Below are 23,972 nucleotides of genomic sequence, written 5' to 3' on the forward strand. Positions count from 1 at the left end.
ATGTGCCAGCATCTCTGACCATAGTCAAAGTCTGGCAGACATGGGTGGTATCCTGAGGGGCGTGTTGCCAGTATTTGCAAGGCTGGTGGCACCAAGTGTGAAACACTGGTGCCACCAAATGTTCCCTTGTCTACAATGCACCCATTTGAATAGACCTATGCGGTGACCAGGGCTGTGCCAGCACATTTGCCCAGTGATAGGTCTGTGCCAAGGCCTGTTGAGCACCTCGAGTACAAGGATTTGGTTATGTACATGCCTTTTACACCAACTTCCTAGGCAGCATTTCCTAGGAATTCTGGTTTGTGCAGCTTCCCCAAGCTTGTTCAGCCTTTGGGGGCTGGGTTGCAAGCTGACCAGTGCCTTGAGGTACCAAAGTGCCAGGACTATAAGAGGCTGAGCAGTGGCTCAAGTTCACCTGTGCCCAGTGGTCTCTGCGTGGCCCAGGGTGGCTATCAGGACTATGCCTGGTGGGCAACCTGTGTGTATAAGGAGGTGGATGCAAGAGGTAGCTGGAAGCTGCATCACACAGTGTGCTCTCTGGGGCTGAAAGGAAGTGCAGAGCCTAATACCCCCTTGTCCAGTGCCAATGCTTTAGGAGGTACAGCCCACTTCCTGGCAGTCAGCTAAGCAAGTATCACTCAGATGCCCCTTCAATTAAGCTAAAGGTCTGGGAAGGGCAGAGTTTGCCCCAGGAATGATGTCCTGCAGCTAGATGCGAGGCAGCCAATGAGGGGTTCCCTCCCATTGCATCTGACCCACATGCAACTCGGTCTTTTGCTGGAGGTGCTGAAGTGTTATAAAAATAGGATTGTAGAGTTGGGTGCCAGGAGCTTGGCATAACCCCCTTGTTTCAAGGAACTGCTCCATACCCTGGTAGTTTCTTCTGAGTCCCCCCTATCATCTCCCACATATACACCCATTGCCTCAGTGAGTTTCTTTAAGCCTCTGTCTTCTTTGCTGCAGCTGAAAAACCTCTTCTTCACCTCACTTTGCTCCCCTCCTGGGGGCTCCCTCACCTCCTTTTGTGAACAGGGACATTTGTGAACAGTCCACGTTGTGGGTGGAAATGTCTCCATGGGATGATGCTGACAAAGGAATGGCCTCGTTGGGCACTTTCCTTCTATTTCAGAGGACCAGGCTGGTCCCACAGGTTAGCAGCTAGAGAGGAGTTTGGTCTCACACTTTAAGCCTCAGCAATATTTGATTTGGATGAGGCTCAGGTCTTCTGAGATGGAGTAAACATACGTGCATGCTTGCAGGTTTGGAATATGGAATATTCTAGATGGATCTGTATGCCCGTCCTTTTGCCCCCAAATTAGAATGCTGCGTTTTAAGTCCTCAAGTCCACTGAGGACTAAGACTTTAGTCCTCAAGGTCATTTGGGTGGACCCTGACCTAATCTGACTACTGTCTGTGAAATGGGGAAATTTAGGCATAGCAGAGGGGTGTATGCTTAACACATTGATACCAGAATGCACCACTGGTGGCTCGAATTTGATTGTATGCACACTGCAGTGCTATCATCGATCTGTTAAAGAACATACCATATGAGGATACAAAAAGGAGACTGTTGGGCCAGAGGGATAGTATAGGGGATAAGGCACTGAACCTAAGTTCAATGCCCTGCACTGCATCTGATTCCCCAGGCACTCCCAGGAGCACTGAACATGAACATGGGTGTGGTATGGACCCCAAAACCAAAATAAGCCAAGAAAAAGATGGTCACCTACCAGCCAGAGAGAGGCCTGTAGGTGCCCTGATACTGGACTGCTAGTCTAAGAATTCTGAGATAATAAATTCCCAGTTTGTCACCCAGTCAACTGTATCTTATCCCACAGTGTTAGTGAGCAAGTGGCCCTGAAAGTGGCACCACTGACTCTAGCACAGGTTATTAGGAGGGTCAAGGAAGCCAGTGTAGATCTTGTTTTTAATACACGGTTGCTGGCACATACCGTGATGGCTCACATCCAAATGTGATTTAATGGACATGAATTGCACACTCATCATCAGCGCACTCAGGAACAGTGATCTTAAGTTTTGACTTGTCTTGTGATCACCTAAAAGCGGCTGGGCTAGCTAGTGCTGAAAACAACGAAAGACACAATTTGATCTTGGAAGCAAGAGGGTGGGCAAGGTACAACTGTTGGGGGAGAAGAGCAGCTGCAGCTTGAATGTGTTGGAGAGGAGGAGACTGGGGAAAGGAGCTATGTGGGGAATACGAGTTTTATTTATTTTTTAATATATATTTTGTTCAACTTACGGTTTACAGTCGCATTGAAATAATTGCTTTTTATTTTAAGTGCTGTGGGTTCAATGGTGGAGGGGTCGTGACACATTGAAGTGGGTTTGTAAAAGTTCCCGTGTACACTAGGGACTTCTAAAGGCCATAGGCAGTTCCACAGGGGGACTCAGACCCAGAGAAGCCCTGAGGTGTTGAATATCCACTTGATGCTGGACTGTAGGTACCACTGTGGGCCGAGTTGAGATTAAATGCCGGTGGGCGACTCAAATGATAGACAAGTGTGCTACGACAGGCAAGACCTTTTTCAAAACCATCCCCACTTCATTTCCTTTTTTCATTGATTTTGGGGTGGGGGTTGTTCCATGAACTTGTTGAAAATTTGAAAGCACTATAAATGTAACATTGAATTTAGCATCACACATAAGAATATGAGCTTACAAAAGCGGTTTTTAAAGTCACTAGACAAACAACTGCAGCAATAGCACAGCGGGTAGGGCTTTTGCCTTGCATACGGCGGACCTGGTTGGCCCAGTTTCGATTCCTCCACCCCTCTTGGAGAGCCCAGCAAGCTACCGAGAGTATCTCACCTGCACGGCAAAGCTTGGCAAGCTCCCCGTGACGTATTCGATATGCCAAACACAGTAGCAACAAGTCTCACAATGGAGACGTTACTGGGCCCGCTCGAGCAAATTGATGAACAATGGGAGGATAGTGACAGTGACAAACAACACAAAACAAGCTGCAACAACAAACACTAAAGTGTGTGTGTGTGTATTGGCGGAGACCAATTGAGTTCCAGAATGGCTATGTTATGATATTTAAAATATCCACTTCGAAAAAAACCTTTACTTAAGCTACCCACAGGGAAACTTAGAAAACCTCTCTGTGAGGAAGCCCTGCTACTGGAAGCAGCAGACAAATATTTTTTGTTGCTTTTTGGCCACACTCAGTGGTGCTCTAGGTTTAGTGCTGACTGTGCTCGGGGCTCACTCCTACGGGGCAGTGGGATCTAACCTGGATCAGTCATATGCAAGGCATGTATGTGCCATCCCCACTTCACTATCCAGGCCCCAGATGATATGTTTTATTTTTTTACTCCTCCATGGTGGCTCATAAGGCCTGGGGGCCCTATTGGTACATCTCAGCCAACTGGGTCAGTGGTTCTATGTGGACCTGGCTCTGCAGTGTTAAGGGGTCACCCAGACCATCCCAGCAGAGTACCGGGTCTGAGCACTGCTCAGGGGACTGTGTGGTGCGGGATGGAAGCAGGTTTGGCTGCATGGAAGACCTATGGCTTCTCTGCCATGAGTAGATGGACTCGTTTCTTTATTCTTGGCTCTGGGGCCCTACCCCAGTGCTCAGTGAGCTCCTCCTGCCTCTGCGGTGAGTGCTCAGAGGAGCTTGCTGTGCCAGGGATTGAACCCAGGTCCTCGCGTGTAATGAGGCAAATGCCCTAACACTGAGCCACAGCCCTCTGCCCTGTTCACACTGGTCGGAATCCCCCCGCACGACTCTCACGTTTTCCATCTCAGTGACTTAATTTAGGTTCAGACTTTTCATATTGGCTCTTTTTGGAGAGTAGAATTATTTTTATGTATTTTTTTAAAATAGAGGCACCATGTTTACAATTCTGATATCATCATCATTGTATTCTTGCAGTTCTGTAGCACACGCCCAGCACCACAGCATGGAACCCCTCCACCACTGCTGGTAGATGCTTCCCCAAGACCCCAGGCTCAAGGGCTCTTCCCAGGATGAGAATTGATTTCCTTTCTTCATTTTTGTTCTTTTTGGGATACCCAGAGGCCTTCAGAGGTCTATTTCTGGCTCTGAATCATGCTAGCTCTTGGGCCCAAGCCTTGCTTTGTTTCTTTTCATTCCGCAGATAAGCAAGGTCACTTCATCATTTGCGTTCTTTGGATTCACTAACGCAACACCCTCTAGGTCCACTCAAGTTGAAGGGAGACGTCAGATTTCTTTTCTCAGGGAGTAGTAATCCCCAGCACTTACAGACCACAGTCTCTTTCCCCATCTCTGTTTGAGGACCCTAGCTTATTCCCAGCTCCTGGCTATTATAAATGCCTTTAGTAAACACAGCTCTGTAACTGTTACAGGGTCTTTGCTTACGATTTCTCTTAATTGTTTTGTTTTTGTGAAGATTTCTTTTGTTTTGCATTTGGTGTGAGGCATCTTTCTTATATGACCCTTCACATCTGTTAACATACATTACCTTAGTGCTCTGCTCTATTTCCAACAGCTAATTCAGTGTCTTTGTCTATTAATTCATATTTGACCTTTGTCAGGGGTGTTTTCTATTGACGGATTCATTCCTATGGATGGGCCACACTTTCCTGTTTCTTTGTATGTTCTGTCATATTTTTTGAGAACTGGACATTAAAACCAATAATATTTTAGGAACATAGTTGACAATAGTGTTCATGTCTGTGGTTCAAGATGCCTTAGCTGCATCTTTTTGACCACTGTCACTCCAACACATGCATGTGCACTGCTTATTAGTCAGTTTTATGATGCATGGGTTTGCCATTGCTCAGCTCCCTTGTATCGATTCCACAGATAGATAATAATAGGCAATAATGACTCTGGTTTTTGCCCTTCTCTAGCTTATGACACCCTCCAGTTCTATGCCATATTGTGGTAAACTGCAAGATTTCATTCTTTTCTTACACCTGTGTATACAGACTTCTACACATACATAACTTCTTTATCCATTCTTCTGTTACTGGGAATTTGGGTTGTTTCCATACCTGGCTATTACATTAAGTGCTGCAGTGAACATTGGTGTGCCTATATATTTTTGAATGAATTTTTATGTTTGGGAAGGGGGGATAGATGCTAAATGGAATTGCTGGGTCAGTGGGAGTTCTACTTTTCCAGAGGCTGAACCAGACAACATTTCCACCAGCAGTGAACAGAGGCTCCTTTTCCACTGCATTTCTAGTCCACATTTTTCTGTTATTTTTGACATACGACTTTCTCACAGTCTCATTGTGATCTTGAAGTGCATTTTTCTGACATTTAATCCTACATGTGGCAACTCTGGAAATCAGATTCACCTCACTGGGAAATGTTATTGTTTATTGTTGCTATTAATGTTGATTTTTCTGATTATTTTCATGAGCTGCATCTGTGATGTCTCTGCTCCTGGCGGTATATGGACTTTGAAGTCAACAGCAGTGCTCCTAGTTATCCACTACTTGACTCACCCAGGTTTTCCTCAATGTCCCTTACCCAGGGACTGTGTGTGTGGGAGTCACATTTTCAGTGTTCACTGTGCAAATTTCATTTGTTTTATTTTGGGCCACATCTGGCAATGCTCTGGGATCACTTCCTACTTATAAACCCTATGTGGTGCTGGAGATTGAAACTGGTCAGCTGAGTGCAATGCCTTTGCCTTCCCTGCTCTATGTCTCCCTGGCCCCATTGGCAGATCTTTAAGCATCACCTCCTGTTCTCACAGGACCATCAGAAGGGCCTTCTCAGATGTTGTGTGTGGAGGATGAAAACTGTGCAGTTGCATAGACACCACAAAAGGAAAGTCAGTTTCTCAGCTTTCTTCAGAATTTTTCTGTTTTGGGGGAGAAGTGGGGCTCCTCATGGCAATGTTCAGCAGAGATACATCAGTGCTAGGATCCAGTAAAGTACTGCTCAAACTTAGCATGGTAGGGGGTACCATATGGGATTTTAGGGGTCATGTACTTGGGATTGAACTTGGGCCTCAGGCATATAAGCTAGCCCATTCCAGTTCCTCTGTTTAGTCCTTTGATCTCCTTATCTGGCCCAGTGGCCACCAACACTTCAGGAACATGTGATTGTCAACACTTTCAATGTTTTACCATATTCTGCTACAGGGTCCACTGATTTCACACTGAATTAATCCAAATAAATACAAAATCCCTAGTGAATGAAGACCTTGCTGGGAGCTTCAGAAAAGGCAACTACCGGTAGTTCCCTAATGGTATTTTGTTCTTATTTTCAAATCTCCACACCTTGTCTTTATTACCCAGAAGCAAATATGTGGGGGAAAGAAGTGTCAAAAGGGGGATTATTAAAACACTACCTAGTTCAATAAGAGTCAATAGTTTTCTTGAGTGAACGTGTTTTTTTAAATTGAACTTTTATTAATCTTTTGCTAACTTATAAAATTGGGAAATTTGGTTTTAGCCTTTTCTGGTCAGGGTAATTAATTTTATGGAGAAGAAAGGTATGGAGGTTTTACTTTGATTTCCCAGAAGTACTTTTCCTACAATAATTATTATATAATTTTATTTTGGGGTTACCTGGAGGGGCTCTGGGGGGAAGGAAACAATATGTAGCACCAGATACTTGAATAGAGGTCAGCGGGATGCAAGGCCTTTGTTTTAGTACATCTCTCTGGCCCCAAATATTGATCTTTAAATGTCAGACCGACTCTGCGACCTTTGAGTTAGCCTCACTTGGAAAACAAAATATTTTTTTATTTGTTTTGGCTTTTATTTACTAAAAAGTTTGATTAGAACTATTTGCATTCATGTCCATGAAGGGTAATTTGGTCTAGTTTTCTTTTTTGAATCTCCTGTTTTTGTATATAGAATACTGTCTACATAGACTGAGCTAGACAGTATTCCCTTTAATATTTAATTTCTAGAGAGTTGTACAGTCAGTAGTACTTTTCCTAAATTTCATGTGAAATTTTATAGGCATGAAGGTTATTTTTATATATCTGGAAAAGATTTGGGCTACATATTCCATTTATTCCATTGAAATAGAACTTTCCAGATGACCTACTTCTTGATTAAATTATTTAACTTTAGTCCTTCAATGGTTTTTCTATACAAGTTGTCGAAACTACCATCATACATCTTAAACTGTGTAGCCTTTTCACTGTAGTAACCTCTCAGACATTCTCTGGAGCAGCCTGGTGGTGGTGGGGTGATATGGTGCCAGAAATACTGCAGGGAGCATATTTAAAGTACATGTCTTGCGGCTGGAGCAATAGTACAGCAGGTAGGGTGTTGTCTTGCATGCGGCCAACCCAGGTTCGATTCCCAGCATCCCAAGAGTAATTCCTAAGTGCAAAGCCAGGAGGCAATCCCTGTTCATTGCCAGGCGTACCTCCCCCTCAAAAAAAAGCAAAAAAAATAAAATTAAAGTACATGTGTGGCCTACATTATCTCCTATAACTGCCCATAAAAACTTGAATGATGTTGCTTTTCATGGATCCAGAGAATGGTCTTTTGGTTCCTAGAATTTTACCAATATTATTTGGTAAATAACTGACCAGTTTTTCTATTTAGTGTAAATTTTATTAATTTTGCTCTTTTGACGTGCACAGCGGTAGGGCATTTGCCTTACAAGCGGCCAACATGGCCAACCTGAGTTCGATACCTCCGCCCCTCTTGGAGAGCCCGGCAAGCTACCGAGAGTATCTCGCCGGCACGGCAGAGCCTGACAAGCTACCCGTGAGGTAATCGATATACCAAACACAGTAACAAGAAGTCTCATGATGGAGACGTTACTGGGCCTGCTCGAGCAAATCGATGAACAACGGGAGGACTGTGACCGTGACCGTTGCTCTTTTGCAATTGCCTTTTTCTCTGGGTTTAGTTTTCTACATTTAAGTTTGCTAAGGTGGAGATAAGATCATTGGTCGGTTTGAAACTTTTCTTCCTTTCTAATACAGACTTTCTCAGGGATGGATGGGTGGTAGAATCCAGGGGCCATTCCAGAGATTCCATGCTCAGGCTCAGGGATCACATACGTTGCTGGGGATAGAATCTGGGTGAGCCCTATACTAATTCTAGTCCCTATTTTTTATATTTAGTTCAAACATGGCAATTTACAAGCTATTTTCCTCATATTTCTTTCTCCTTTTTGGTGGACCACACCCCAGCAGTGGTCAGGACCTGGCCATGTGTGGTGTTAGAGATTCAAACTGTGATTGCAGTTCATCAAGGCAAGCACCTTACCTCTTGTCCTGTCTTCCTAACGCCCTCATATTTATTAGATTTCAAATTGTAGACTTAGTTGAAGAATATCTGTGGCACAGGAAGCTGATTATTTTTGTTCCCTGATACCATTATACTGTTATTCTATGTGCAAGAATGGCAGCAGAAGAAAAATTCAAATAGCACAGCGGGTAGGGCGTTCGCCTTACAAGCGGCCAACATGGCCGACCCGAGTTCGATTCCTCCGCCCCTCTCGGAGAGCCCGGCAAGCTACCGAGAGTATTCGATATGCCAGACACAGTAACAACCAAGTCTCCAATGGAGACGTTACTGGGCCCGCTCGAGCAAATCGACGATCAACGGGAGGGCCTTTACCTTATTAATTTAGAAAATATAGAAAGAGCAGCCATATCGAAACAAAATTTTCCATGTCTTTATCTTACATTCACTGTCCATGTCTTCCCTTATTAATTTTCAGTATCACAACACTAATGGTCTAGCTTATGTGAACACTTTATACTTAAATGAAACACCAGACCTCTCTTTAATGTGAAAATGTGGTGTATTGAACCCATTTTTAGTCACCCCTGGTAGGGTTAAAACCCAGGTCAATAGCATGTAATCCTAAGTGCACTACCCACTGTGTTCTCACCTCAGCTCTATTTTACTTACACCGACAATATGGGAAATGTTGTTAATATGCTCTCAAGGAAAAAGCACTGCTGACAGACACAGGTGACAATGTATAAATAATGTTGCAGGGAATGATTGTCAAGTGATCAGCAACAAAATAAGATGCTGTATAAACTTGCTTTAAACAGTGTACTGTTTTAAGCAATATTTTTCCACATTGGAATAGTAACATTACTGTCAAGAACCCGCTACTGAATTTATCACTAGATATGACTTTATGAAGTTTTGCTTTATTTTTAAGACAAAGTAAAACACATTCTAGTATTGTTAATTCTTGCCTTTATCAATGTGCAAGATAGTCCCAAATAATAATAGTTAACTTCTTTTAGACTTTTAAAAAATGCTTTAAAAGTATTAATGGAAATGAGCAAACCTTCTTATATATGGTTTGTGAAATCAAGAGCTTTAGTTAATATTGCTTCGATCTTTATTCCATCATGGTTTTGGTAAGTAATCAGGTCCCATACTCTGGCCGATCTAGAGGATGTTCCTTAGATATATGTGTATACAGAGCTGCATATAAATGTTTGACTCTGTAAGTACAACAAAGACATGTGTAGACTATCCTGTGGATAAATATAAAATATTTATAAGGTGGTTGGTACAAAAATGAGTATATTGGTAGCTATTAGAGCATTCAGTGGGGTGATAATAATGTCTATGATGTATCTCCCATTTTTCATACTGGATTAAAATGATTAAGTTACTACTTTAACCTGTGACCATATCTTCTAAATCTGTATTTTTGTCTTTGTTTATGCACAAGCATTTACTGCCAACACTAAGAACAAATATATGAAAGGAAAAATTTATAAATCAAATAAACATCTTTTTAAATTTGGGAAGAAACACACATAATATCCAGAATCTTAAAAATTCCTTTTCTTCAAGTTACCTGGATTGATTTCTTCAATGTTGTCCACATATCCTTCCTGAATTAATGATCAGACTTAAAAAACTTGTTTGAATTATTCAGATTCATCAGAATGTTTTCATAGCATATTTACTGAATCTCAGTCCTCAAAATTTGACTTTAGTCATTGAAAGCAAAAAACTATTCTGGTATTACTGACAGTATTATATTATACTATAATATTGATTTGAGAGAATGTCTCTCTTTAAGGTAATAATCCTCGAGCTAAAATAGTAATCATTAATATGCTGGAGACATTTTGAATTTTCTATCGTAATATGCATGCAGAAAGTGCATGCATTCAAATTGTTCATCATAGTCTGTATCATGCATATTTTCAGATCACAGATTAGTAAAATTACATAGCATATGTGAATGAAGTAATCTCAAAATAGAGTGGATAGTAGAAAAATATCCAAATGTTTGGATATAAAGAAATACCTTTCCAAGTAATCAACATAGGAAGAAAAACTTGAAATTTCTATAAGTAAGAGAAAAGGTGCAAATGTCAAACGGGCTCATGCAGCAGAGAGGTGCTTTTGGGAAATTAAGAGGCTAAGCGAGATAGCAGAAAAGAAGAAGGTAAAAATCAATAAATTGGATTTCACAAAGTCAACTGCAGAAGATTAAAAGGGAAGATTAATGAGGTTAAGAGTGAAAAATATAAAATGGGACTGAGCTGTAGCTAAAGTGGCAGAGAGCATGCCTGTCACATGTGTGCCCTGGGTTTGATCCCCGCACAATGAAACAACCCCCAAACAAAACAAAGAAAACACAAATAGTGATTTGAATATGATTGAAGCCCTCATCAAGATTAATAAAGAATGAGAATATATTAATATCTAAAAGACATACAAAATGAGAAGAGCATATGACTAACAAACTTACAACAATGGGTTTGATGTTTCAAATAAATGTTCATCAGGCTAGAATTTTGAGCAAATGATAAAGTCACAAAAAAAGTAAAACTACATAATTCAACTTTTATAAACTTACAAAACTCAGATAGATACATTTTCAGAAGGCAAACGCTTTGGGATAAAAGGGAGGTCTGTGCTATTCTAGTCATAATCTTTTTCCATGTCAGTCCTATACTACTTAGATAAATAATAGAGACAATTTGCTGAGTATAAGTACAACAATGTTTTTCTATTTTCTTTAGCTTGAGACAATAGTTCCTACTCAAGGAATCTCTGGATCTACTAATGGTAACAAAGTTTAGTGAGAATGGGCTTTATAAAAAAAAGTTTGTTAATAATTGAGGATCTAAAGGAATTTCATTAGCACAACAAATTTCCTATTTATAAAAATTATTATGTTAGTTTGGGGGCAAAACCCAGAACCACTGGGGATAAAAGTGGAGTTGGCTGTGTGCAAGGCAAGTGGCGTAAGCCATGAGCAGTCCCTCCCTCTGGCCCACTAACTTCCTCTTTAGTCTAAGACTGTTAGTAACTGAGCTTTCTTTTTCTTTTTTTAAATTATCCCTAGGACATTACTCATTAGATCACAGATAAAACCACTCTTTGTGATACATATTTGAAATTTTGTTAAGAAATAATGATGCTGTATATGACAGTTCCATGTTTCTCCACTTGCTCTCTTTCCATATACCGTTATAGCCCAATGTAGTGCTAGAAATCAAACTATTTTATACATTTTAGTTCTAACAATTATATAAATGAGCTAAGACTAGAGCTTAGAATTAGCTTTAGCAATTTTATAAATAACTTACATGGTTCAGACTGAGAAACCACGAATGTCAATTCTCAAAGATGAAAGCAGAAATATAATACAATACGGACACAAAGACCTTCTGAATCACACAGTCTGCATCTGCAATCCCGTTAAGTAAACAGATGAGGAAGATCTAAGAATGTCTTGCCATATTTAGATTTCACTACAGTTTTGGGGACCAATACGTAACCATCCCCAGATCCTCTAAAATTCAATATTTTGTTCAAGTAGAAAAAAGAATTAAAATGGAAAAAAGTTCTAAGAGGCCTATAATGTATGTAAGCCTGACTAGGTCTCAGTGAGGGAAAAACACATAAAAATATCATTGAAAAGTCCTTTGAAAATTTGAGTATAGAAACCTCAGTTCTGGTTATAGTATATACAACATAGGAATTTAAAAGAATACTTGTGTAGTTACTTACCTAGTGAAGTAGAAGATCTGATCCCAGCCTTCCTATCTCCGCAGAACACATCAAAAGAAAAAAAAAGACAGTCTTAGAAATGCTCAGCAGTCAGAATAATAAAGAACTAAACTGGCCTCCATTGTAAGAATCTAGAATAAACATTCAGTATTCCTTTGCTGTCCCAAATAAATGAGTCTTTCACTGTCCAACCCTGTGTCCATCCTTGTCTTCAGTCTTTTTAAATGCATTACTCTAGAGTATGGCTATAACTCTGTTCAACCTGAAGCTAGTCTAGGCTCACTGCTAATGCCTACAGAAACATACAGCTTTGTTAGGTAGGGTGTCCCAATGCGTGTTTCTGGATGAAAACATACTAATAGGGTACTTGGTCACCAACTCGACTAGGCTCTGTGAGTCTTATTCATCTTATTAGTGGTCACTCATCTGGACCTCAGATTGACATCTGGAATGAGTCCCTCAGCGTCCTCAGACAATTTTTCTCATCATTGATCCAGACAAGCACCCTTCGAAAAAATAAGCATGTTCATAGCCAGGCTTATTCTGGGTATGTTTACTGCATTATAAAACAACAGTAAACATTTTATTTTGTATATGACTAGTGGATCTTAGATATAGTGACTAATAAAACCATGGCCTTGAATTAGTCTAGTTAAACATATCAAATTTATGGGGAAAATGATAATCACCTAAAATTTAAAATATGAGGTAGGAAAAATAATATAGTAAATACATTGAAAATAAAACTAAATTAGGATGGAGCGAGAGTACAGAGGGTGGAGCATTTGCCTTATACCCGGCGAACCAGGTTCAATCCCCAGCACCTCATCAGATTCCCTGAGTACTACCAGAAGTTATCTCTGAATGCAGAGCCAGGAGTAAGCCTTGAGCACTGCAAGATGGGACTCCAAAACAAAACAAAACAAAACAAAATACAAGGAGCAGCATAATTGTTCTGAAATCTCCAGGTAGATTTTAAAAATGCACATAACATACTTGGATTTTACTAGGGTTTTATTTTTTAAACTAATGCAAAATGGTAAAAATAAATATGGCAAGGACTCTCCTCTAATATTAGGTTACTTAGAACACAGACTAAAAGAAGGGAAGAAAGAGTAGTGAGGATTCTTTGAAACATATAGAGGTACGCAGAGGGGAAAAATGTAAAACTATTATTCACTGGGTCTCTGAGAGAATAATTTACAGACTTTAACATTCTGACATTATTTATAGTTTATGAAACACACAAGAATTTCAGAAGCACAAAAGTAGCTGCTTACCTTTGTTTCCTAAGAGCAATTTGTTCATTTGAAGGAAAATTAACTCATTTCAGATTTTGACCTGTGGGAAAATATCAAAAGAAAATAGGTCAGTAACATATTAAGCATAAAGTGTAACACTGGTTCTATTTTCACGAATCGCTGAGACCTCCCAGCTCTTCTAGCTCTTGTAACATCAGTTATTTTCTTCACTGCCACTGCTGTCATTTCAGTGACTCGCTTGCTTTCTTCCTGAACTCTTTATTTTGCAAATAGCCAACAATCCCAAGCAAATAAGTGATAATACATCTTGCCTTTATGTAGCAGTTGTCTCTTGAATGGAAGATCCTAAATTGTATTCCATGCACTAAAGTAGAGGAGGAGGCCATCAGTTTAGCTGATTTTGTGAGAGTCACCATCCTACGAGGAAGTCACTCAGCTAGATCACAGCTTCTCCTCCTTCCAGTTTGCACCTCTATCAATCAGTACATACAGCTTACACCACACTAACATCATGAACAATTTATCAATCACACTCAGCTTACAGACATTTGATTTAATTTTAGAAAATGTGATTTTCTCAGAATCTTTCTCATGTTATACATAAAGTGATATTGATGGTGAAGAGTTTCAATGATAGAGTTGTTTAATGAGCTATAAACCCAAAACACTGAGGATTAGCTCATTTTTTTGAAAATCAAAAAATGAGTGATTAGATCTTTTAAGTGATAAGTCATATCACTTAAAAGACAAAATATGTAATAATCTATCTTGTGCAACACTCCTCTAATATAATTGGTCTATAGTCCTGAGCTAGAAGGTATATATGTTATACTGAAGCCATAAATTAATATATATATATACCATTCTCCATTTTAACTGACGAATAACAATTTCCTAGAACATAGAAACAAATTTTAGTTCATTAATTCTTGCCTTTATCAACATGCAAAATAGTCCCCACTCCTTTCTTTGTTTGCTTTTGGGTGACATCCAGCAGTGTTCTGGGATCACTCCTGGTGGGTTCAGGGACCATATGGGTACCAAGGAACACCTAGATTTTTAGTGCATCCATTCTTAACTACTATTGTAAAACATACATTTCCTTTTAGAAGCTATACAAAAATCTCCTTTAAAATAGTGACTTTGTCATTTTCTTGATTTAGCTGATTACTCAACTTTGATTTATATCAATGCATTATTTACAAGACCACCATATGTTACAAGAAATAATTTTTAAAAAGCATAATAAGTACATTGGGTTAACATATAAATATGAAATACTACATAAATCAAAGGAATGAGTTATTGAAAATTATTAGTCATACTAAAACCCAAAACACACTAGTGATCAAATTTTAGATCAAAATCTCTCCTAATACTGATTAGCAAAGATAATATTTATTATCTAAATAGTATACAAATAGAGTAAAATAGATTTACTAGTAAGGGTAGAAATTGCAATAAAAAAGATACTTTTTCGTTCCAGATAAACTTAACTTAGAGTGAAGTTTGATTAATTCCTTCTTTGAATAATTCTTTCAGATATTGTCTGAAAACAAAAGTGCAGAGTAAATAAGAATGATACAAGATGAGGCAAGAAAGTGTATTCCATAATATTTAAACCTGACAGATGATCCAATTTTAGAGGAATTGAAAAAAATTAGAAAGATCTAGAGAATGCTTAAGAAATTATGGCAAGAACATGTTATTAGATCTATTTCATCTGAAAAAAATTATTAAAATGAACCAGATGGGAATATCATAAATCAAACCCACAATATATTTAATCAAAAGTAAATTGAACGGAGCAAAATGACAGAACATCAGGTACTGATCTCATGTTCCCCCAGACAATGATTTGAAAGTGCCTCTGGTCAAAAGTGCCTCTGTAGATGCTTTAGGACTTAGGTAGGCAGGAAACCCCCTGATTTGTATAACCTGCGACAATCTCAGCGTAAGGAAAGCTGCCTTAAGAGAGCCGACCCATTCCAATGTCGACTCACTGCAAATTAGTCTTGTCCATTTAGTGACTCCTCCCTGTTTCCATGCAGTCTTGTCACCAGTCCCACTCGCGAGAAAGCTGGGAAGAACTGCATTCCTTGTGGCACACCTGCCAACTTTAAACCTGACTGAAAATGTGGAAGCAGCATTAGGACTTGGCTCTAGCACTTTGCAACTGGGATCCTGCTCTATAGGCCAGGATTCATCCTGATTATCTAGGGATTTTCAGAGATTCCTGGTAACAGGACCATCAGCCTTGGTCTCAATTGTGGGAGCACATTATGATGTGGGTCCAATGTCATACTTGCTTACCCTGCCCACCTCACTGGGATGGGCCTGAAATCTGGTTCACTGGTCAGCCTTGACTGTAGACCTGAACCACCCCTATGACTCAGATACCCATTCTCTGGAGCTGTTTGAGAGGATGGGGTCTGTCCACATAAGAATTCCACAGAAAACACATCCCTCAAAGTCTCTGGTACCAGACCTACGTCTGGAGAGTTGAGCCTGTAGAAACAGACCCATAACCCGAGCAACTTACAGAAGGACTACATGCCCAAAGATGGTTCCATTGGTCTGAAAAACAATCAGGCCTGCCAAGCAAGAACCCAAGTTTGGACTTGGAAGCAGCTGTATATTGTGAACCAAGCCGTCCTCTGCTTCACTATGACCCTAGACACAGTCTCACTCATTTTGGGGACCAGAGGGGTATAGTATGTACCTGTTGAAATCAATCTATACAGGAAGAATTTTTTGTGCCTTCAAAATGTGCAGATGTTGGGGGCTGGAGCAATAGCACAGCGGGTAGGGCATTTGCCTTGCATGTGGCTGACCTGGGCTCAATTTGCAGCATCCCATATGGTCCCTTGTGCACCGCCAGAAGTAATTCCTGAGTGCACAAGCCAGGATTAACCCCTGTGCATTTCCAGGTGTGACCCAAGAAGAAAAAAAAAAGTGCAGATGTCAGTTCAAGGCTACGTGAAAAAGCAGGCAAATAGGAAGCCATAAATAAAACTAAACTTTCAGGAACCAAAGAAATGAGGATGTATACATTGCCTAAAAAGGAATTAAAAGTCATTATAAAAAGTCATTTTAAGGAACACCATGAGTGCTAAGAGAATACAGACAACTCATTTCAATCAGAAAAATCACGAACATGAACAGAATGCTTTCAACAAAGAGAAATCAGAAACAAAAGGGGAAAAATCTATAGTTAAAGTATATACAGAATAAGACAATAGAAAATTTCAATAGAAGTTATTGTCTTTCAAAAAATTACAAAAAGTATGAAGATGTTATTTGACATGATCCCAACAGAGGAGATAAAAACAATGAAAAAAGCATTTGAAATGTGTGGGACACTTTCACTCCATAACAAAAATACTGTAGAATGAGAAGTGTATAAATAACACATTTAATTTTTACTACTATAAAGTCTAAATTCATGGTGCTAAGAAAGTCATTTCCACTTCAAAATAGATAAACATAAAAGAAGAAATAGTCTGTAACTATCTCACGGTGATCCAATAAAACTTATTAAAAAGAAATTAAAGAAGTTACTGGTCCCAAATCAAATAGGACAAACAACATTACATCTGAAGTCTTAAGAAGAGGGGCTGAGAAATAGTACAGTGGGTAGAGTGCTTGCCTTGCATATGGATGACACAGATTTGATCCCAAACACTTCTGAGTGTGCCCCACAAACAAACAAACAAAAAAAGGATACAAGTAGAATCATTATGCTTTGGACTCACACTTCACTGTGGATTCATTTGCACCTACCATTTAACCACAAGCAGGAAAAGCCTGTCCCCATTAATGTCAAAGCTCTTCTGGGTAGAGTGAGGTGCCCGTGGTGTTACAGGTTAGAATCACAGGCTAGTGGTTCTACTCTACTGCTTTGGGGGAACATTTCCCTGACATGAGCAGTAGAATCTCCTTTCAAAACATGCATTTCAGATCCTTGCACTTTGGGTCTGTAATGGAAAAGATATCCTGATTAGCTCTAGGATGTCTTCATGGTGATTCTCTTCTCTTTCGGGCATCTGTTTAAGCAGCTGGCTACCCTCTTGTCTTGGTATATAACTCATGTATTTTCTTGTCAAATTTGATCACACCCTTTGGATTCCCTCCAAACAGCATTCTCATGTTTCGCATATGACTAAACTGAGACTATTTGATGGTTCTGAAGTTCTGTTTTCGAAATTTCTGATAGTTTTATCTTTATACCATTTCTCTCTTCACCAACTTTACTCCAGTGGTAGAGGGGAGCAGACCGGAACCTGAATACTTACCTTCGATAGATTCCAAAGTCTAACATCTTATTTTATCACATGCAAGCTTTATTTTCAGTTTATTTCCTATTGGATACTTTCTGAAATCACTCTCAATAGGAGAGCTGATGTTTTGGGACTTTTTCAGCCTCTAAATACATCTCAGTAGTTTTCTCTGTTACAGAAGCATCTAACTTTCTCAGAATAAATTTTCTGATATTTGGGGTTCTGTGCAAATGAATACAATTCAGTTTCTCATAGACAACTTTGCACATTTTAGGGGCTGAGGAAGCCAAAGGCAATGGTGTCAGAATATCTAGTGCTTGCTAATTGTTTGCTCACTTATTGACAGCCTTCTGTTATCCCATGGTAAAAAGAAAAAAGGTTATCTCTGACAATTCTTGAATATGGAAACCAATCCTACTCATTAGAACTATTATCATGACCTAGTCACCTTCCCCAAACTCCATCTTATATTACCAGTTCCTTCATGGGTTAGGATATCAACATGTGAATTTTTAGAGAACACAGACATCCAGTAGCAAAACAGATTCAGATATGTTAAATAAGACCCAGTGTGAGAGGAAAGTTAAAAAAAATGGTTGAAAATTCCCAAATCTTAGGAGGAATATAGCATTCCTCAAAAATCCCTGAAGAGAACCAACCCAAAGAAAAATATATCAAGAATACAATAGAACAACTTTAAGTCAGGGTTAAAAGGAAAATAGTGACAGGATCAAGAGAAAAAGATTCTATAAAGAGAATTCCAATAGGTGATTAGCAGATTTCCCAGTAGAAGTCCTATTAAAAGAGTAGAATGTTATATTCCAATGTTGAAAAATGCCAAACAAGGTATTTTTGCCTGGAAAATGTGTTCAGTAATGAAGACAATATAAACACTTCTTAGACAAACATAAGCTGAAGAGATCATTGGGGCTGGAGAGACAGTACAGTGGGTTCGATTGCTGGTACCTCATATGGTTCCCTGAGCACTGCCAGGTGTGGCCACCAAATCAGTAATAGGCCAACTTGTTAAAATATAAAAAATCACAGGCATATTCAAATTCAGAATAATCAAAAACTGGAATGCTGGTGTAAAATTCCATTGACTTTAGTTAAAAATGAAAAGTTAGGAGATAATGGTATTAAAATAACTATTAGCATAATTTGCTAAAGATATAAACATAAAATATACATTGTAAGATCAGTAACAGAATGCATGCTGGGAGTTAAAGTTGGCATATGGAGAGACTCTGTGCTTTTTCCTCCACCCACAGACACATCACCATACAGTCTTATGTGGAAAAATTCTCTCCGACAGATTTCAGAAAGAAGTAACTAATCCCTTCACATGAGAATGTCCATCCTAAAATGAGGAGAAGCAGAAATAATGTCTGGCCTACCACTCCACCTTGCTAGGTGCTGAAAAAGAAGCAAAAGACCACACATGGAGCCTTGAGTCCTGGAGCCACCCAGATTGAATATCAAACCTGATGCAGTTTATCTCCCCTATGTGGAATCCCTAGTAAAAACGAGGTCATCCCCCAGTCATTCCTAGTAAAGCAATCTGTGGCAAGGCAAAGGTTCAAAACAATCATTTGTGAAGATGTCAAATGGGGTGAGCCCAGCCAGCATGCTCCATGGCAACATCCACACTCAAAACTGAAAAAAATATACTTTACCTATATGTAAAGAAATTCACTTAACATGCAGATCAAATTTTGCCAATATTCTCTACAGACCAGAAGGGAATGGTTGTGGACATCCAAAATCTTGTTGAAAAAGACCCTTAGCCAAGAATTGTGTGTCTTTCTAGGTTATCACTCATATGTAAAAGAGTGATAAAGTTTTCAGATAAACAAAAACAGCTAAATGCATTCATTGCTTCTAAACTAGATCTGTGAGAAACACTAAATAGCCTTCTAATAAAACACAACAAAACCCCATCTGGATTAATAAAAATCATAAAACAGGGGAAAAAAGGAGAGTAATAAGATCTTCCCAAATAAACTTGAGAATCACTTGCTTTATTTTTAGGAGGGACTGTGCTCAGCGTTTCCTTCTGACTCTGTGCTCTGTGCTCAGGGATCACTCTCAAGAGGCTCAGGGAACCAGGTGCAACCAAGCACCTTATCTGCTTTACTATCTCTCTGACCAAGACTTACTTGCTTTACATTTTAAAGGTGAAACAACATTAAAACTTTAGATGCAGTACTATATGTTAATAAAGAATCTAAACACATTTAGATGTAATGACAAAAATAAAACAAATACCACTATAATGTATATGGAACCATGAACCCATCAAAGACTAGCTTCATATGGGACACACATGCATCTAATCTATTTTGATGGTTTCTGCAGATGAACAGAACAGAAAGTATTGGAGGTTGTTTCAATAAAAGGTGTTGGAAAATAGGAGGCAATTATGTGCTTCAGGCTGGGCAGGCAATGAGGCTTGTTAGGTGCTGAATTTCTAGGTTCACGGACTTGGTGCTGGTCGGCTAGTAGAAAGAGATTGAAAACCACTGGTCTACCACCTTAGTTACAGCTGCCTGTCCATGGACCAGAATGCAGAACAGGTGCAGGCCTGCAGGTGTGAAGGGATTGAGTGCTGTTCTAGGTAGAAATAATGAGGAGAGCTTCCATGATCCTGCCATGGTGTATCTACCATTCAAATCAATGGGGAATTTACATAGTAAATAACAAATTGCTAAGAAAGTCTTTAAAAAGTACTCCACTTAAAATGATGACTCATTATTATATAAATTTGCCCAAGACCACAGTGCCTAAAAGAGGGGAAAGGAGGGAGAGAGGGAGAGAGGGAGTGTGGAGAAGTATGTTCCATAGAGGCAGGCTTGGGGTGCAAAAGGGAAACCGGGTGTATTAGTGGCAGCAAATGTACACTGGTGAAGGGATGGGTTTTGAAACATTGTATGACTGAAATCCAATTATGAACAACTTTGTAACTGTATATATCACAGTGATTTAATAAAAATAAAAGAATCACATCAATGATAAAGAGCCTGTAATTAACTGATTTAAGTAAGGCAAGATGTGTCAATTTGCATGAGCTACAATTAGGTTATGTTAGAGGGACACAAACATAGACCCATTGACAATGGTTCCTCAAACACTTTATCAGAGCACAATGGTTATTTTAAACACAATAAACAGAGACACAGCATGTTGAAACCAGCTTTAAAAACTGATTAGAATATTCACAGTATTACCATCTTTTTGAGTATGACACGAATGATATCACTGTAGCCAAAGAAAAAGCAATGCTCCTGTATAATTTCATCCTCTCAGAGTTAATCAGGAAAGTTCACAGATTAGAGATCCAGTGCACAGACCCCACAGAAAGATCACACCAAATGGATAACCAAGATTCTGGAATATATAGAGAGAATCTATTATCTATCTTGGGTATCTCTGTAAAGAGACTTTAGGCTTGATTTCCTCTTAAGGTAGCTGTCTCAGTGTTAGCTGACTTAAACTCACGTGGTGAAACACAGAACATCTTTCTGCCTCCACCTCTCCAGTGGAAGTACTAAAAATCAAAACAAATACTAAAAAATTGACTAGATTTTTGTTCTCTAATTAGATAGAGACCTATAAATTGACATAAACATCTGGGTGGTTAGCAACAGGGAACCATTGATAAGATAACCATCACCAGGCTGGAGCCATAGAACAGTAAGTAGTCGTTTGCCTTGTACATTGCCAATGTGGATTCAATCCCTGGCATCCCATATGATCCCATGTACTGCCTGGAATAATACCTGAGTGCAGAACCAGGAGGAATCCCTGAGCATCACAAAAAGCAAAAAAAAAAAAAAAAACCCCTCCCCCACAAAATACCTACATCTAGACACCCTCAAGCAATGAACTAATAGAAAAAAGATTTCCTCTTGATCTTGAGTATTGAATGATAAAAATACCCATCATTACATATTTTCTCATGCCCTGCAGTGGTTTGGGTATTGATAGCACCCATGACATCTATCTCTTCACCACATCTCCCTTATGGTGAATTCGAATTCATATCATTGACCTGTCAAAAACAAAATAACGCACAGCACATAACAGCTTACCACAGATGGTTTCTGTATATGAGCACAATAAGGTGAGCTGGAGATTCTCCTGATAAGAAATGCAATACTTAGTAGTGCATCAGGTTGGACAAACTAATGGTGAACTGGAGATTCTTTGATAAAAGATGCCACTCTTAGGATGCCAGAGTATGTATGCATCAGGTTGAACAAACTAATGGTGAACTGGAGATTATCCTGATAAGAGGTGCAATACTTAGGATGCCAGAGTATGTATGTATCAGGGTAGACAAAATAATGGACTACACAGGTAGATGTAATCTAGGTAGAGATGATGAGGATAATTATAAAAGTGAACTAAAACATGATAGTATCAAGGTAACTCTGACATGGAACTCCTATCAAAGGAGGATTGACATAGAAATATATTCACTAAAAAATACTAATGAAAGATAAAAATGCTTTACAATAAAAATGAGCTTGTTATTATGCAGATGTATCCTCCTGTAGAGAATACAACATGGAAAATCTTAAACCAAAGACAACCAAAATTAGACCAACATTCATTATTTTCATGTCATAATAAGTTATGGGTATACAATTATAAAATTAGCATATCAATACCAAAATGTGGCTTAGCAAATGGAATCCTTCAATGTTCAACAGAAGAATGAGAAATTTTCTGGGAATATATTCCGAGGATGCAAAAAAGCACATAGAAATGACATCTGTACCTATATGTTCACTGCAGCACTGTTCACAATAGCCAAAATCTGGAAACAACCCAAGTGCCCTAGAACAGATAACTGGTTAAAGAAACTTTGGTGCATCTACATAATGGAATACTATGCAGCTGTTAGGAGAGATGGAGAGGGACAGACATAGAAGGACTGCACTCATTTGTGGAGTACAGAATAACATAACATGAAACTGACACCCAAGGACAGTAGATACAAGGGCCAGGAGGATTGCCCCATAGCTGGAAGCCTGCCTCATGAGTGGAGGGAGAAGGCAAATGGAATAGAGAAGGGATCACTAAGAAAATGATGGCTGGAGGAATCAGTCGGGATGGGAGATGTGTACCCAAAGTAGATAATGGACCAAACATGATGACCTCTCAGTGTCTGTATTGCAAATCATAATGCCCAAAAGTAGAGAGAGTATGGGGAGTATTGTCTGCCATGGAGGCAGGGGGAGGGTGGGGAAGGAGGGTATACTGGGGAGATCGGTGGTGGAGAATGTGCACTGGTGGAGGGATGGGTGTTTGATCATTGTGTGATTGTAACCTAAACATGAAAGCTTGTAACTTTCTCATGGTAATTCAATAAAATTTAAAAAATAAATAAATAAATAAATAAGAATGAGAAGTTTGTTTCTTCTGGGACAATGAACTATAGATAATTCAAGAGAGCACACCAACCAAGAACATATAAACCCCCATGGGATACATTCTCCAGAAAACACATTTCTGTATAAAGAGCATAGTGACTCCAACACACATGCAGCCAAAGTGAGTGAGGACTTACCAGAGAAAAGACTAGGAGATAAATATCGTAAATATAAAATAGGGAAAATCTAAAGATAAAATGGGAAAATATTTTTCTGCCTACAGCAGCTAAACAACACTGGTTTAATTTCCCTTCCAGCACTGAAAATCTTCTATTTGGTGAAAAGTGTTCAATAAACACTTTCAGGGATTGATGTCAACATGGAGGTAAAAAACACAGTGACAAGTACAATCAAATGTGTTTCAGGTAGATGGTGTTATTTCAATAGATGATTCTGATCATTGAGCAATGTCATTGGAAGCTGACTCTCTGGCACAACAAAATACAATGGGGACAGAATCACCCAGTTGATCAAATCAGGAGAGAGAACAAGAAACAGCATAGAAAGGACTAAGACATAATGTATGAATTTGAAGAATGAGAGGTGTTAAAATTTAAAAACTTCCATTAAGTGATTAATCATTAAGTAGGGTCATCAACAAGCCTTATATACTGTTTCCTCACGGATATCACAGTACACACTGATCCTATAAATAGACTGATTAAATTTGAACATTGTTGAACTAACCAAATGTTAAGTATTTTCTAATGAATATAATCACTTTTTTAGATCCTTGGTGTATGATGTTGAAGTATCCAGAAAGAAATAATTTGACAAGGAAGCCTACCATTGTAATAAGAGGATGTTACCAGTTGGGGAACCAAAGGAAGTTTACAATTTAGTGAAAAAGTGGGAGACCCTGGACGACCTCATGTCTTGCCAGACCCTAGGTTAGTCATTCTAGGGAGCTGTGCATGTAAAAGAGAGCCTCAGGACTCACCTGAGACCAGGAACACAAGAACAAAGCAGGCAAACACCTTCACAAAGAACCCAAGTGGTCAGAGAGGCCAAGCATTAGTCCTCCAGTAAGTCCAGTTTGTTTA

General features: G+C 39.2%; 1 long non-coding RNA gene and 1 other non-coding gene across 2 annotated transcripts in view; both read right to left on the reverse strand.

Moving 5' to 3' along the window:
* Positions 1 to 23,972, reverse strand: part of LOC130033117 (uncharacterized) — a 90,090-nt gene that overhangs the window by 59,790 nt on the left and 6,328 nt on the right. Inside the window, exons 5-6 of the long non-coding RNA XR_008793895.1 lie at positions 13,230 to 13,290; positions 11,950 to 11,981 (exon numbers count right to left, since the gene is read on the reverse strand). This is a non-coding gene — a long non-coding RNA (uncharacterized LOC130033117). The remainder of the gene's footprint in view (positions 1 to 11,949; positions 11,982 to 13,229; positions 13,291 to 23,972) is intronic.
* LOC130033215 (small nucleolar RNA SNORD109A) lies at positions 12,378 to 12,444 on the reverse strand. Its single transcript, XR_008793929.1, has one exon. It is a non-coding gene; the product is annotated as a small nucleolar RNA SNORD109A (small nucleolar RNA).

The sequence above is a fragment of the Sorex fumeus genome, unplaced genomic scaffold (genome assembly GCF_029834395.1).
Source record: "Sorex fumeus unplaced genomic scaffold, SorFum_2.1 ptg000051l, whole genome shotgun sequence".
Classification (NCBI taxonomy): domain Eukaryota; kingdom Metazoa; phylum Chordata; class Mammalia; order Eulipotyphla; family Soricidae; genus Sorex; species Sorex fumeus.